Source organism: Oryctolagus cuniculus, chromosome 19 (genome assembly GCF_051225735.1).
Source record: "Oryctolagus cuniculus isolate XC-2025 breed Fujian yellow rabbit chromosome 19, ASM5122573v1, whole genome shotgun sequence".
NCBI lineage: Eukaryota > Metazoa > Chordata > Mammalia > Lagomorpha > Leporidae > Oryctolagus > Oryctolagus cuniculus.
In genome coordinates, this window is record NC_142885.1 from 58,530,362 (window position 1) to 58,544,347 (window position 13,986).

General features: G+C 50.5%; 1 long non-coding RNA gene across 2 annotated transcripts; it reads right to left on the reverse strand.

The window, feature by feature from the left end:
* Positions 1-2,160: 2,160 nt before the first annotated feature.
* LOC138847095 (uncharacterized) lies at positions 2,161-7,317 on the reverse strand. Of its 2 annotated transcripts, XR_016226182.1 has the most exons (3): positions 6,946-7,261; positions 3,309-3,764; positions 2,161-2,448 (listed from the first exon to the last, which is right to left on the reverse strand). It is a non-coding gene; the product is annotated as an uncharacterized LOC138847095 (long non-coding RNA). The 2 variants fall into 2 exon arrangements; XR_016226181.1 differs by lacking the exon at positions 2,161-2,448 and having other exon boundaries at positions 2,856-3,764; positions 6,946-7,317.
* Between the last annotated feature and the right edge of the window lie 6,669 nt (positions 7,318-13,986).

Genomic DNA, 13,986 nt, shown 5'->3' on the forward strand with positions numbered 1-13,986 from the left:
CGCCGGCCGGGTACTTTATTTTTGAAAATAGACATCAATGGGGAAGAAACATTGATCCTAGGAATCAAGTAATCCTTTATTTTATTTTATTTTATTTTATTTTATTTTTTAAGATTTATTTTATTTATTTGAAAGACAGAGTTACAGAGAGAGGTAGAGACAGAGAGAGAGAGAGGTCTTCCATCTGTTGGTTCACTCCTCAGATGGCCACAATGGCCAGAGCTGCACTGATCCAAAGCCAGGAGCCAGGAGCTTCTTCTGGTCTCCCACATGAGTGCAGAGGCCCAAGGACTTGAGCCATCTTCTACTGCTTTCCCAGACCATAGCAGAGAGCTGGATTGGAAGAGGAGCCAGGACTAGAACTGGTGCCCATATGGGATGCCAGCGCTGCAGGCAGAGGATTAACCTACTGTGCCACCATACCAGCCCCCTTTATTTTATTTTTTAAAGATTTGTTTTATTTATTTGAAAGGCAGAGTGACAGAGAGAGAGGGAGAGACAGAGAGAGAAATAAATCTTCCATCTGCTAGTTCACTCGCCAAATGGCCAGGGCTGGGATAAGTTGAAGCCAGGGCCTGGAACTCCATCTGTGTTCCCTATATGGATGGCAGTGACCACAGCACTTTAGCCATTTCCCACTGATTTTACAGGCACATTAGCAGGGAGATGGATTGGAAATGGAGCAGCTGGGACTCAAACCAGCATTCTGAGATGGGATTCTGGTATCGCAAGCAGCAGCTTAACCTGTTGTGCCACAACGCTAGCCCCCTTCCTTTATTTTATTTCATTTTTTAAATATTTATTTTTATTTATTTGAAAGAGTTACAGAGGGAGGTAGAGACAGAGAGAGAGGTCTTCCATCTGCTGGTTCACTCCCCAAATGGCCACAACAGCCAGAGCTGCGCCGATCCAAAGCCAGGAGCCAGGAGCTTCCTCCAGGTCTCCCACTCGGGTGCAGGAGTCCAAGCACTTGGGTCATCTACTGCTTTCCCAGGTCATAGCAGAGAGCTGGACTGGAAGAGGAGCAGCCGGGATTAGAACTGGCATCCACATGGGATGCCGGCACTTCAGGCCAGGGCTTTAACCTGCTGCATCACAGCGCTGGCACCCCCTTCCTTTATTTTAAAACTTATCTTTTCAAACCCAGACATTTAAAAAATTATTGGCCGGTGCCGCGGCTCACTAGGCTAATCCTCCGCCTAGCGGCGCCGGCACACCGGGTTCTAGTCCCGGTCGGGGCGCCGGATTCTGTCCCGGTTGCCCCTCTTCCAGGCCAGCCCTCTGCTGTGGCCAGGGAGTGCAGTGGAGGATGGCCCAGGTGCTTGGGCCCTGCACCCCATGGGAGACCAGGAAAAGCACCTGGCTCCTGGCTCCTGACATCGGATCAGCGCGGTGCGCCGGCCGCAGCACGCCGGCCGCGGCGGCCATTGGAGGGTGAACCAACGGCAAAGGAAGACCTTTCTCTCTGTCTCTCTCTCTCTCACTGTCCACTCTGCCTGTCAAAAAAAAAAGAATTATTTATTTGAAAGGTAGAATTACAGAAAGAGAGGGAGAGAAAGAGATCTTCCATCTACTGGTTCACTCCCCAAATGGCCACAATGGCTGGGCCAGGCAGAAACCAGAAGCCAGGAGCTTCTTCTGGGTCTCCCATGTGGGTGCAGGGGCCCAAGCACTTGGGCCACCCTCTGCTGCCTTCCCAGGCACAACAGCAGGGAGCTGGATGAAAAGTGGACCAGCTGGGACTTGAACTGGTGTCCATATGGAATTCTGGCATCACAGACGACAGCTCTACCTCCTACACCATGGCAGCAGCCCCAAACCCAGACATTTTCCACCATCTATTACATACTGGGAGCAGGTGACCGATGCATCATCATCATCATCATTTAGAGCTGGAAGACAGCCTGATCCAACACCTTGAGTTTGCTGATGAGAAAACGGAGGCTTACGGAGATTAAGTGCCTGCCCGAGGTCACTGAGCACATTAGTGTCCAACAAACTGAAGGGCTGAGAAGAAAAAGGAGACAGCTGACACACCAAGCAGCCCAGCAACCCTCACCTCTATCATCTCCTGTCCCCCAGACCCCCCGGGGGCATCCATCAGCTGTGCACCCGGAAGAGAAAATTACATTTTCCAGGAGACCATGAACATAGATACACTTTTTCAATCCAACAGAAATAGAGAAGAGATTTATTCTGGCACCGAACAGTGGCACTGGCCATGGGAAGCCTTCAGAAGGTTTTCAGTAAGGGAGAGCCATTGCTGAGGCTTCGAGATGGCCCTCGCTGCTGTGTGAAGCCAGGAGCAGGAGAGACAGAGCAATCAGTTAGCACTCTGTTGGAGCGGAGACAGTAGTGCTGGCACTGACGTTCTATGGTGCAGAGGGTGAGGAGCGATCCCATTCTGCATGTAATTCCATGGGATATTACAGCTGAACACAGGGGTACCTGTGATAGAAATAAGGAGAAACAAGGCAGCATAGATGGGTACGTTGGTTGACATAGGAAAGGCTCAAGAAGAGGCAAATTTGCGCTTGAGGGAGCTGGTGTTGTGGTAGAGTGGGTTAAGCAGCCATCTGCAATGCCGGCATCCCATATGGACACCAGTTCAAATCCTGGCTTCTACTCTTCCAGTCCAGCTCCCCGCTAATGTTCCTGGGAAAGCAATGGAAGATGTGCCAAGCACCTGGACTCCTGCTGTGGGCAGCCACAGGTAGTCACTCCCTTTGTTTACACTTAAACATATGGAGACTTCCCCGGCACAGACAATTGGGCTAGGGAGATTCCGGGAAGAGGCAGGAAGAACCTAAACCTTTCACAAGAAATGATACAGATAATCAGTCACACCTATAACCTGCATTTATCACCTAAGTGTTTTATTGTACCCTTGTAATCAATAATTAAGAACCTTATTGGGAACTCTTTGTAACCTTAAGAGCCTTTTTGATATGTAAATCTTTTGTGCTCCTTCTTGTAAACAACTGGTCATGTTTAAATACTACTGGATTTATTCAATAAACGAGCCTTGATCAGGACTTGTCTTGGCTCCATTCTTTGCGTCCTTGTCCCCGCTTTCCCACTCTCTGTTTCAGGAAGACCCAGTTCATCATGCCGCAGGCCGGCACATCCTGCCATCCACCTGAGACCCAGATGGAGTTCTAGGCTCTTGGTTTTGACCTGGCCCAGTCCTAGCCTTTGCAATCATTTGGGCAGTGAACCAGTGGGATGGAAAATCTCTCTCGCTCTCGCTTTGCCTTTCAAATAAATACATTAAAAACAATTGGGGTGGGGCCAGCACCATGGCTCACTTGGTTAATCCTCCGCCTGCGGCGCCAGCATCCCATATGGGCACGGGGTTCTAGTCCCGGTTGCTACTCTTCCAGTTCAGCTCTCTGCTGTAGTCCAGGAGTGCAGTGGAGGATGGCCCAGGTGCTTGGGCCCTGCACCCGCATGGGAGACCAGGAAGAAGCACCTGGCTCCTGGCTTCGGATCGGTGAAGTGTTGGCTGTAGCGGTCATTTGGGGAGTGAACCAATGGAAGGAAGACCTTTCTCTCTGTCTCTCTCTCACTGTCTATAACTCTATCTTTCAAATAAATTTTACAAAATTAAAAAAAAAACAATTGGGGTTCGTTGAGTTTTGACCATGTTCTATCAGATCTGCATGAGACTTCCCAGTGGAGATGTCAAACTGATGATATAAGAATGTGTCCCAAAGAAGCCGATTCGAGAGCCATCATCCTAAGGACGGTAGTTTCAGGGCAAACTGTGAAAACAACATTAGGGATAATTGACTCAAGGGAAAGAAAAATTATACATTTCTAAGTGCAATTAAACAATTTTAAAAGCCCAGAATCACTCATCTCACACCCCGAGAAGCCCCCTGCAGAATCTTCTAGTGTGAACCCTTGTGTTTGGCTTATTAATCCTGCCATGTAGCCGCCAGGGCCATTCAGAGCGAGCAGAAAGCCTCTTGTCATTGTCGGTGAGGGAGAACCCGCAGGAGCTGTGGCTGCTGCTGCTGCTGCTGCATTCACCTCACATCAGAGCCGTTCCCTGCCTTCTTAAATTGCAATTGTGCAATATTTAGGTCACCCTACTGTGTGGATAGGCATTTCCAGATTTGCCTTGAGGAAGTAACCAGCTGATGCCATCTCCTTGGGAAAACAAATTCTGAACTATCTGTTTTGGAACACAACCTGCCGCTTACAAGTCAGGAACTGTCACCACATGGTTTTTAATTATAGCCAATCCCTAACTCTAAGGAGTTGATAATGTATCAATACAAATAGTAACCATAGGGGCCTGCGTTGTGGTGCAGCAGGTTAAACCACCGCCTGCAATGCTGGCATCCCTGTGAGTGTCCCAGATGAAGTTCTGGGCTCCTGACTTTGTCCTGGCCCAGCTCTGGCTGTTGCAATCATTTGAGGAGTGAACCAACAGATAGAAGATCTCTCTCTTTCTGTCTGCCTCCCTCTCTCTGTAACTCTGCCTTTCAAATTAATTATTTAATTTAAAAAAGCAGTAATGATGGGATGCATTTATTGAGCATTGCTGTGGTTTCAATGCATCTCCTCACCAAAATTGATATGTCAGAATTTTTGTTATTTATCTGAAAGGCAGAGAGACAAAGACAAAGAGAGGTCTTCCACCCACTGGTTCACTTCCCAAATGCCCATAACAGCCAGCGCTAGGCAAGGCTGAAAATGGCAGCCCAGAACTCAGTCTCAATCTCCCACACAGGTGGCAAGAACTCAGGTGCTTGACCCACCACCTGCTGCCTCCCAGGGTGTGCATCAGCAGGGAGCTGGAGTTGGAAGTGGTGTTGGGACTTGAATCCGGGTACTCTGCAACATTAACTGTTGTGCCAAACTCCAGCCCTCGGGTGATGGTGTCAGGAGGCAGAGCCCTCGTGAGCGGACTGAGTGTCCTCCCAGGAGAGGCCCAGGGAGCTGCCTTCTCTGAGTATGTGAGACTACAAGAAGACCCCTCTGTGCCTTCCCAGACACTGAATCTGCCCGCACCTCCATTTTGGATTTCCCAGGCTCCAGAACCCTGAGAAATCAATTTCCGGTGTTTCTAAGCCACTCCAGCTGTGCACTTTGTACAGCATCCAACAGGACTGAGACCTGCGTCTCCTGTGGGCCAGGTATGTTTCTCTGCACTTGGGGGACAGAGTTCTAATCCCCATGTCGGCTGCATGGGAGGCATTGGAATCCCCATGTCATAGATGAAGATGTCAAACCTCAGAACACCTGGCCCAAAGTGCTTATTTTACAAGCAGAAAAACCACAACTCAACATTTCCTCTGAGGGACCCAGGTGTCTTCCCCCCAAGCCTTAACCTCCTCCCCTGGCCTACTTTACAAGATACACATACATAGAAGTGAGCAAGGGTTTGAAGACTCAGCAGAAACATAGGAGCCACTTGTTTGTTTCTTTCTTCTCTGTCTCTCTTTCCTTCTTTGTTTCAATGGCAAAGCATCAGAAAGAGAGGAAGGGAGATCTTCCATCCACTTTTCATCCCCACAAATAGTTGCAAAAGCAGGTACTGGGCCAGACGAAAGTCAGGAGCCAGGACCTGCATCCAGGACTCCCACATGGATGGCAGAGGCCCAGGCACATCAGCAGAAAGCTGGATCAGAAGTGAGGCAGCTGGGACTCTAACTGGCACTCTGATGTGGGACGCCAATGTTGTAAGCCATGGTGCCTCAACACTGGGCCCCCAAGTATCACTTTCGAGTTATGGAAAAAGACTATATCAGGGTTGGTGCCGTGGCTTGCGCCTTGGCTCACTAGGCTAATACTCCGCCTGCAGCGCTGGTACCCCAGGTTCTAGTCCCGGTTGGGGCGCCGGATTCTGTCCCAGTTGCTCCTCTTCCAGTCTAGCTCTCTGCTGTGGCCCGGGAGTGCAGTAGAGGATGGCCCAAGTGCTTGGGCCCTGCACCCGCATGGGAGACCAGGAGGAAGCACCTGGCTCCTGGCTTTGGATCGGCACAGCACGCCGGCTGTAGCAGCCATTTCGGGGGTGAACCAACAGAAGGAAGACCTTTCTCTCTGTCTCTCTCTCTCACTGTCGAACTCTGCCTGTCAAAAAAAAAAAAAAAAAAAGAAAAGAAAAAAGAAAAAAAGACTATATCGGTAGGAATAATACAAAAGAATCCTGGTTGTAAAATCCCATGTCTGGAGAGGGTTTTCAGCCTTGTAGTTAAGAAGCCTGTGTCCAACATCTGAGTGTCTATGTTCGGTTCCTGACTCCTGTGCAGGCCCTGGGAAGCAGTGGTGAGGGTGTAAGTAATTGGGTTCAGCTGGTCTCCTGCTACGGCATGGGAAGCTTGGATTGAATTCCTGGTTTCTGGCTTTGGCCCCGGCCCAGCTGAGGCTCTTGTGGGCATTTGAGGAGTAATTGTTAGATGGGAGCTCTCTCCCTCGCTCGCTCTCTCTCTCTCTCTGTTACTGCCTCTCAAATTAAAAAAAAAAAAAAATTTCCTCTTACAATCACCCAATTTACTAACAAATAAAATTCTTGTCAATCAAGACCTGTTGCCTTTGGTTTCAAGGCCAACCCATTCGACCCTGGGGCGCTCTCACGTGTTTCAGGAAATACTACGTCCAGGTGAGTGAGTATTTCTTCCAGTTCTGAGTCAGCCATAGTTTCACTTTCCCAATCACTCAGTAGTGATCCGGTAAAATGTTGAGAAATGAGTACAATGGAAAAACTGGAGGGGCGTGCGCGGACGGAGGAAGAAATAGCTGGTTTATGAGAAGGCCTCCCGAGAGTAACAGCGCAGTAATTAATGACATGGCGACAGAACTGCTCCCGCGTTAATTACGGCGCCCCCCCACCCCCGCCTCCTCCCTCTCTAGGGCCCCCTGGCGGTGCTCGTCGACTTTAATTACTCTCCACCAGCCTTGTCACCGCGGAATCAGAAAAACACAAGTCCCAACCTTTGCGCTGCATTCCGTAAATCATTGATCCGCAGGTCAGAGAGTTCCAGGCACACGCGTGAGGCGGAGGTTTTGTACCCCGGGCCAGGGTTTCTCAGTCGCAATGCGCTCGGCAGAGTCACGTGGGGACCTTAGGTCAAGGGTAGAGCCTGATTCAGCGGCTCTGGGGCAGGAGCTGGAAGTCTGCACATCTATCAGATCTTCCCCTCCCCTCCCCTCCCCGCCCCGGGGTGATGCGGGGCCCCGCGCTGAGCCGTGAGCCCTGGGGTAAGACACTGGTGTCCAAACTGTCAGAACCGCTGAGCCTGAGCCAGCCTCTTCGCTGATTGTAATTTCAGGAGTGTGGGAGAAGCAGGGAGGGTCCTTGGCCTGGGGGCAGCCGCTGTCCAAGGCCAGTGTATTCAAGGTCACCTGGAAAGCTTGCTTTTTAAAAAAAAAGAAAAGAAAAGGTGTCTGGCCCCACCCTCCTGAGTTTCTGATCAGGAGGTGTGGGTGGGGCCTGGCCATTTGCATTTCTCACAAGGTGCTGTTGACTCAGCCGCTCTGGGATCACACCTGCTGAGGGACAAGGCAGACAGAAGCCACGTCCCCAAGGGGTGGCCAGCAAGCACTCGAGCAGTACAGATGCCAATGCCCTGAAGCTCTGTGGGCTGTGTCCTCTTAACCCCCCCCCCCCGGGAGGACGGTCCACCAGCTGGGCCCTCGTGGGTGACACAGGAACTGCCAGCTCTCCACTCTCTACTCACACCGGGCCATGTGGACAACCCCCCTCACCATAGCTCAAGACAGCGGTAGCCTTCCTAGAACACAGAGGGTGACGGGCTTGTCCCCAGACACTGGCGCTGAAGGGAAGGCAAGCTGGTGGTCTCCCGTCGTGTCAGGACTCAAGACAGTGGCAGAACAGCCAAATCCCACAATTCTGTCCCAAAGATGTGGCTTCGCCATTCTCATTCTAGGCAAAGGAAGAGCCAGGCTACTCCCGCAGGGACACGGAGATACAACAGAAGAAGCAAGAATACTGTTATGGGGACCAGATGCCAGTGAAATTTACCCTACAGAGTTAAGGAACAACCAACTACACTTTGTCAAAACTCACAGACAAAACTGGCCCCAACCAGCCAGAACCAAGGGCACACGGGGCATGGACCACTGGATGATTTTGATGCTGAGGCCAAAAATCTTGTCCCACTCTGCCAAGTACAAGAACGCCAACTTTGACCTTGAGTCACATGAAGCAGCATGTAACTGAGCCACACCTGTGCAGAAGGAATGAATGAGACCTCTCTCAGTTAACCAATGAACTCTCTTGTCCCGTCTGCACCCCAATTCTCACTTCCCAATAGCTATGCTTTTAAATTATTTATTTTCATTATATTTAAAATGCAGAGGCACAGACACAGAAAGACAGACAGAGCAGGACCTCCCACTCATTTGGTTCACTCCCCAAATGCCTGCAACAGCCAGGGCTGGGCCAGGTTGAAGCCAGGAGGTGGGAAGTCATCAGCGTTTCCCATGCAAGTTGAGAGACCAGTACTGGAGCCATCGCCTGCTGCCTCCCAGGGTGTGCACATCAGTGGGAAGCTGGATCAGAAACACAGGAGCTCCGACTTGAAGCAGTCGCCCTGACATGGGGTGTGCGTGTCCCAGCAGGCAACTTAACCTACTGCATCACAGCACCTGCCTCAGTAAAGTCTTTTGTAAAAGTCATGCGAGGAGTCAGATTGAGCACGGCTCCTGACTCCGTGCTTGGCTGCCTGCATGTCTACATTCTAGCTGAAACACTTGTGTTTGGTTTTCCACGCATCCAGGCAAACAGACGACTTGTCAAAAGCTAGGTCAGAGTCAGGATGGTCCCTGAACATGCTGAAATCACTATTTCCAGGAATTATTTTCTCCAGTTTGTACTTCACTTTTGACACTAAGAGGAGAGAGGAAGAAGAACAAGTGTACCCTGGACTTGAACTGAGCTTCAAAGGGCAGAGGTGCCACTCAGTAGCTATTTTTAAATACTCATTTTTTAATCTTCTCCCAAAAAAAGTTCTTTTACCTACCTACTTACTTTCTTTCAGAACATATTGTCAGCTGGCGCCGCAGCTCACTAGGCTAATCCTCCACCTAGCGGCGCCGGCACACGGGGTTCTAGTCCCGGTTGGGGTGCCGGATTCTTTCCTGGTTGCTCCTCTTCCAGGCCATCTTTCTGCTGTGGCCCGGGAAGGCAATGGAGGATGGCCCAAGTGCTTGGGCCCTGCATCCCATGGGAGATCAGGAGAAGCACCTGGCTCCTGCATTCGGATCAGCACGGTGCCCAGGCCGCAGCGCGCCAGCCCACGCCAGCCGTGGTGGCCATTGGAGGGTGAACCAACGGCAAAAGGAAGACCTTTCTCTCTGTCTCTCTCTCTCACTACCCACTCTGCCTGTCAAAAAAAAAAAAGGAACATATTGTCTTTTTTCTTAAGATTTATTTATTTGAAGGGCAGAGTTACAGAGAGAGAGAAAGAGAGAGATTTTCCATCTGCCAGTTCCCTCCCCAAATAGCTGCAACAGCTAGGGCTGGGTCAAGCCAAAGCCAGGCGACAAGAGCTTCTTCCAGGTCTCCCATGTGGGTGCAGGGGTTCAAATACTTGGGCTATCTTCTGCTGCTTTCTCAGGTGCACTAATAGGGAACTGGATTGGAAGTGGAGCAGCCAGGACTTGAACCAGTGCCCATATGGGATGCTGGCAACCAGTGGCCTGAGTTAGAGAGCCATTTATTTATTACTTATATATTTATTTGCAAAAAAAAAAGAGAGGTATACGGAGAGTTCTCTCCTCCACTGGTTTACTCTCCAAATCTCCAAAATGCTATCAGTAGGCCAGGCTGAAGCTGGGAGCCAGGAACTCAATCCAGGTCTCCCATGTGGGTGGCAGGGATCCAACTACTTGAGCCATCATCTCTGCCTCCCAGTGTGTGCATTACCAGAAGCTGAGTTGGGAGCAGAGCCAGGACTCAGACCCATGCTTTCCGATAGGAGATGTCAGCATCCCAAGTGGCATTTTACTTGCTAAGTTGAAAGCAGGGCCCTGACAGCTCATTTAATCTTTAGAAGAAAATAACCCTAGAGATGTGGGAAGGCACTGATCATTTATTAAGCACCTAATGTGTGCTAGGTATTCCCACACCTCTATGTGCATTGTGCTAGAAAAAACTGGAATTGGCCGGCACCGTGGCTCACTTGGCTAATCCTCCGTCTGCAGTGCCGGCACCCCGGGTTCTAGTCCCGGTGGGGGCACTGGATTCTGTCCCAGTTGCTCCTCTTCCAGTCCAGCTCTCTGCTGTGGCCCGGGAGGGCTGCAGAGGATGGCCCAAGTGCTTGGGTCCCTGCACCACATGGGAGACTGGGAGGAAGTACCCGGCTCCTGGTTTCAGATCAGCCATTTGGGGAGTGAACCAACGGAAGGAAGACATTTCTCTCTGTCTCTCTCTCACTGTCTATAACTCTACCTGTCAAATAAAAAAAAATAAAAAAGAAAAGAAAAAACTGGGATCATGACTGTTTGGAATATTTTCCTGGAATGTTTGCAAAAATTTATTTTTTAAAGAAAAACCATCTATTCATATAAAGCACTCTTGCAGAGAAAATGATGCAGATATTAGAGAAATCTGTAGGGCTGGGATGTATGTGAGCCATTAAGCCTTGGAAACTGGGACCACTAACTCACAGGAATTTTCTGGATGTCTCATGATGGCCATTAAAACTCCCGATGAGAGCTGGTTATTTAATTACACTGCAAATAATGTCTTAGTAATTGCTTCTAAATGGCTTTCCAGACCTGTAGGGGGACCCAGGCAGGACTGGTGTGTGCCTGCTGGCTGGGATCTTACGCATTGCATCTTTTGTTTTGTCACATGTACCCTGTAAATAATATAGTAAAACAAAGCCATGCTTTACTTCATTATTTCCTCTCCCAAAATAATATATCAAACATTGGCCTTGAAAATGACCACATGTGTTCATTTAATAACTATGTTTTCAGGCACCTACTACATGGCAGGCCCTGGGTTTACAGCTCGCTCTCTCTCTCTCTCTCTCTCCCTATATATATATATATATATACACAGACACACACAAACATACATATATATTACTTTAATTGAGAGGGGGAAAAGGAGAGAGAGAAAGAGAGAGGCGAATCTCCCATCCACTGGTTCACTCTCCGAATGCCCACAATGACCAGGACCGGGCTGTGGCCAAAGCCAGCTGCTAAGAACACCATCCAGGTTTCCCATGTGGGTGACAGGAAACCAGTGACTCGAGTCATCACCTGCTGCCTCTCTGGGCTTTATTTCCCTTATTTGAAAGAGAGAGTACAGAGAGAGAGAGAGAGAGAATGAGATCTTCCATCCATTGCTTCACTCCTGAAATAGCTACAATAGCCAGGGCTGTTTGGCCAGGCTGAAGCCAGGAGCCTGGAACCCCGTCCGGGTCTCCCATGTGGGTGGCAGGGGCCCAAGCACTTGGGCCATCTTTCACTGCTTTCTCAGGGAGCTGGTTTGGAAGCAAAACCTGTGCTCTGATGTGGGATGCTGGCGTGGCATCTGGCTCCCTCCGGGCATGCATTCGCAGGAAGCTAGAATCAGGAGCCAGAGCCAAGTGCTGAATCCCACTCTGATTTGGGATGTGGACACCTTACCCGGCATGCTAATCCTGAAGGCAAATGCTAGCCCCACAGAACTGTATGTTGGGACAAATCCCAAATTGTCCATGTGAGAGAACAGTAAGAGAGAGAACGGCAGTGGTGGAAGTGCAGGGACAACGAGGTTAGCTGGGCCCTGGTCTGTGAAGAGGAAGGAGCTAGGTGAGGGGAAAGACCCTGCAGCTGGAAGCAAGAGGTCCCCGAGAAGGGGAAAGGACCTGGCACCGTCTGGGAAGTGAAGGGAGAACCAACGAGGAGCGCTGGGGTCCCAGTGTTCCCATCGCACGGACGTCAACTTGACGGGAGAGAGAACTCCTAGACACCTGCTACAGTGTGAGCCAATTACCCCGATAATCCCACATTGTGTACGTATAGACAGTTGCTATCGAACCCTAACACCATACATATTTGTTCATGTAATAAATATGTTTTAATTGGTTCGTTTGAAAAGAGAGAGAGGAGAGATGCAAGGCCATGGCTCGTGTGATGATGGCGACTGAGGGGTTCCCTGTTCAGCACCCAGGAAAGGAAGGCTGGAGGGACAGGTCCAGTCCAAGCACGAAGAGCCGAGAAGCAGACGAGCCGATGTCTCAGCTCGGGCAGTCAAGCAGAGAAAGAAATTTACCTTCCTTTCCCCCTTTTTGTTCTGTTCAGGCCCTCAACAGATTGGAAGACGCCCAGACACACTGGGGAAGGCCATCTGCGCTCCTCGCTCTAGGGGCTCCGGTGCTAATCTCCTTTGGAAACACCTCACAGATACGCTCAGCAAGATGTGTAGCTAGAGATCTGAGCATCCCAGGGCTCAGTCAGGTCAACACGAAATTAACCATCACACAGCTAGGCACGTGGCCCAAGAGCTAGGATGTCTGTGTCTCACGCTGGGGCACCTGGGTTTGAAACTCGGCTCCAGCTCCTGATTCCATCTTGCTGCCAGTGCAGATCCTGGCTCAGGTGGTTGGGTTCTGGCCATTCATATAGGAGACCTGGGTTGAGTTCCTGATCCCTGGCTCCAATGCCAGCTCAGCCCTGGCCATGGCTGGCATTTGGGAAATGGGAACACACACATACACACTCTCGCTCTCTAGTAAATAAATAAAACATTTAATGAATTAACCATCACAGAGGATGACAGCCAGAAGAGGCAACAGAAGAGGGTGCTTGTCTGGACTGCATCAAGCTGGTTAAGTATATTTCCCAGAATCCTCTTCCCTGTTGGACCTGATGAAGGAGGCGGGTGCAAATGAAGCAGCAGCCGCCACCCAAGGTCATCGTGGTTAGGTGTGGGCTAGAGATGCCTGCAGCTTCCCGTTTGTCCTCGTTCTCCTCTGCTCTGTGTCCAGCTCTCCTCCTGACTGCTGACCCTGATGGCCAGAAGCTGGGTGGTGGTCACCCCACGCAGGCACAGCTTGCTGTAGAGCTAGCCTGTCTTGGTGGCTGAGTGTTCTCTGCTACTCACATGGACTGGCCAGTGCCTCCCCTGACCCCCCCCCCCCCAGCTTCTCTCTTGTCCCTTCTCTCTCTCTCTCTCTCTCTCTTTTTTTTTTTTTTTTACAGGCAGAGTAGACAGTGAGAGAGAGAGACAGAGAGAAAGGTCTTCCTTTTGCCGTTGGTTTACCCTCCAATGGCTGCCGCGGCCAGCACACTGTGCTGATCCAAAGGCAGGAGCCAGGTGCTTCTCCTGGTCTCCCATGCAGGTGCAGGGCCCAAGCACTTGGGCCATCCTCCACTGCACTCCCGGGCCATAGCAGAGAGCTGGCCTGGAAGAGGGGCAACCGGGACAGAATCTGGCGCCCCGACCGGGACTAGAACCTGGTGTGCTGGCGCTGCTAGGTGGAGGATTAGCCTATTGAGCCGCAGCGCCGGCCTCTTGTTCCTTCTCTTACAACTCTGTGAGGTCCATTTCCTAGAATAAATCTCTTCTCTCATAGCTCACGGTGTTGCTGCATTCAATCCTGACCGATACAATGGACCAGACCGTGTAAGCCAAGGTGAAGGCCAACGGAAGCTACTGGAGGCCTCTTACCAGGGAGGTGGCCTCCGTGTGCTCCTGGGGCTCTTCTGACTATAGTCGGGGTTCAGGCCCCAGGGTTCTAACCAGAACAGCACACTATGCAGAAAACACTGCCGTCCGGTGAATTCCCAAATCCTCACAGTTCCCGGTGCATTCCGGCCTCACTGGCAAGTGGTCACGATGATTTTGCTCCTCTATTGTGTGTGTCTGGAGCAGACTGAAGAATGAGCAGGTGGAAAGATTCCCATTCTTTCTGGCGGTGCTCATATTCAACAGCTTTGGGGCAGGTACAAGGAGGGGTTAAGCAAATTGACTTTGAGATCGAGAGCAGCTCAAAATCTGTTCTCCTTCAGCAA